The following is a 2,880-nucleotide window of genomic DNA, read 5'->3' as shown; positions in this document are numbered from 1 at the left end:
GGTCTGGCTTGATGAGGCTACCAAGGGTAGTTAGGATTTTTCATAGGAAGCTAACAGTTCTAGCCCATGGATACATGGATGGATGTAATGGACATCTGTTATTTTTGCTTCATTCATGCATTTATCCTCTGATAATCTCACCCACAGATTTTTCTCTGAGGAAACATACTATGCCCAGCTCTCAGTCCATGTGGTTCTGGTGAAGCTGACCACATCTGACCCTGGGGATGGAATATGTGGCCTAGGTCTAAGCCAATCAGTACATCTTATTCCCTGGCCTTAGTGATTGATTCAGGAGTGGATAAATGGCCAGTCAGAGATACTTTTGCTAGGGAATCTTGGAAAGAGGTTTGATGCTTTTTTTTTTTTTTTTGTTTGTTTATTTCCCATCCCCCCACAGGAACCCTATGCTCCCTGACTTGTATACAAGCCAAAAAATCAGACAGGTTTACATATGTTACAACAAGTTGCAAAGGGCTTTACCTTAAGCTCTCAGTGGAAAGTCCCAGTATGATACAATTCAGTAAAGCAATTCTGCAAAGAACCACTTTTTTTCATTCCGGGGAATAGCTCTCTCTGGACTGGCTTGATGAGGCTACCAAGGGTAGTTAGGATTTTTCATAGGAAGCTAACAGTTCTAGCCCATGGATACATGGATGGATGTAATGGACATCTGTTATTTTTGCTTCATTCATGCATTTATCCTCTGATAATCTCACCCACAGATTTTTCTCTGAGGAAACATACTATGCCCAGCTCTCAGTCCATGTGGTTCTGGTGAAGCTGACCACATCTGACCCTGGGGGTGGAATATGTGGCCTAGGTCTAAGCCAATCAGTACATCTTATTCCCTGGCCTTAGTGATTGATTCAGGGGTGGATAAATGGCCAGTCAGAGATACTTTTGCTAGGGAATCTTGGAAAGAGGTTTGATGCTTTTTTTTTTTTTTTTTAGTTTTTTAGTTTGTTTATTTCCCGTCCCCCCACAGGAACCCTATGCTCCCTGAGGGCAGTAACCTCACAGCTTCGATGCCTACTGCCTACATACAGTGCACGTGGTGCTAGAGGAGGTTTGATGTTTATGAGGATGTGGTGGCTAGAGCTGATATGGCCATCTTGTTACCACATTACACCTGAGTCAGTAGAAGGTTGAAAGATATGAAGAGTCCTGATTATGTAATATGTGTCCTGATGCAGCTGTTTCAAGTCAGAATTACTCTTGGATATTTTAGTTTATATGAGCCATTTTTTGCTTAAGTGAGGATGGGTTGGGTTTTCTATGACTTTCATCCACAAAAGTCTTAACTGGTGCAAAAATGAAAACCCCTACTAAATCCTATGTCTCCTAAACCTGAGCAATATGCTTGGTCAGAAATATTTCAAGGCAGGAAGTAGCAGTTACCATCTGCACAGAAAAACTTCTATAATATACCCATGAAACATGATTTTGAGGAACATTATCTTTTTGGAAGACCTATCATTATTTGGATGTTACAAAATGTACCTCTACGTAACAAAATGATAAAACTTTTATGGAATTGTTGGCAATGGACTAAATAAATTCTGGATGCCATCTCAAGAAATAATGGTTTTAATTTTAGAGTAGTTATTTTAGGTCATTCTTTCTGAAATTAGTTAATAAGGAAGACTAAGAGTCTACTGAGACCAGTCTGAGTTTGTGACCATTAAACCACACCATCAACATGTGTTGGCTATTTTCCTCTCATAGAAGTCTGTGTACCCACTGGTGACAGTTGGACTTTGAGAACTTTCTAAGACAGATGAACTAATTCTCATCTAGGAGAGTTTAGCTCTAACGGTTTGAAATGGCCTATGTGGCTGAAAAACACTCGCCTGAGTCCTTTTTTTTTAAAAATAATTTATTTTTTATTATCATACACATTATTACAAGTCATGCTTATTTATTATGCCCACCTGAGTTCTTTTTTTAAAAAAATAATTTATTTTTTATTATCATACACATTATTACAAGTCATGCTTATTTATTATGCCCCTTATCCAATTTCTGCCCTTCCCTCTACCCTCCCCGCCCCTTCCCCCCTCTAATAACCATAGATTTGTTCTCTTCATCTGATAGGTTAACTGTTCCTTTGTTGGTTTGTTGCCTAGATGGTCTGTCCAGTACTGAGACAGGTGTGATCAAGTCCTCCCCTATTAATCTGTCCAGTATTGAGACAGGTGTGATCAAGTACTCCCCTATTATTGTAAAGCAGATACTTCTATTACTCTGCAGTTGCTTTGTGGAGAGAGAGGGCCATGGCAATTTTGATGGCTATGGTAGGCTACCCACGTGGAAACGGTGTTGTTGGTGTGCTCTTTACCTGGTTGTGGCTGGGTTTGGCTTCCCCAAGCTCTATGCCTTAAGACCCCGGTGGGGCTCCAGGGCGGTGGCACCAGCTTGCCTAGTTGTGGCTGGGTTCGGCTATAAAGCCTGAGTTCTAATTTCAGTTCTGATACTAAATTAACTCATTGATTCTGACCACATACTTTTAACTTCCATGGACCTCAATTCTTTTAATAAGACAAGGAATTTAGGCTAGATAATGACTAAGGTTTCCTCCAGCTTTAAGATATATGATCCAATAATTCAGGCATGGCCAATCTACTGTCTTTTTGTAAATAGGAAGATTTCATCATATAAGTCATGAGTAATGTATAAAATATAGAAATAATTTTAAAAGAGACATTTCTTTCATTTTCCCTTGTATTCATATATTTTATTTTATTTTTTTCCTTTTATTGTCTTTTTTTTTTTTTTTTCGTGTCCGGCAACGGATCGAACCCTCAGAAATAATTTTATTTTATTTATTTATTTTTTTCAAAAGATGACCGGTAAGGGGATCTTAACCCTTGACTTGGT

This window comes from Galeopterus variegatus, unplaced genomic scaffold (genome assembly GCF_000696425.1).
Source record: "Galeopterus variegatus unplaced genomic scaffold, G_variegatus-3.0.2 Scaffold2489, whole genome shotgun sequence".
Taxonomy (NCBI): Eukaryota; Metazoa; Chordata; class Mammalia; order Dermoptera; family Cynocephalidae; genus Galeopterus; species Galeopterus variegatus.
Note: the sequence above shows the minus strand (reverse complement) of the source record.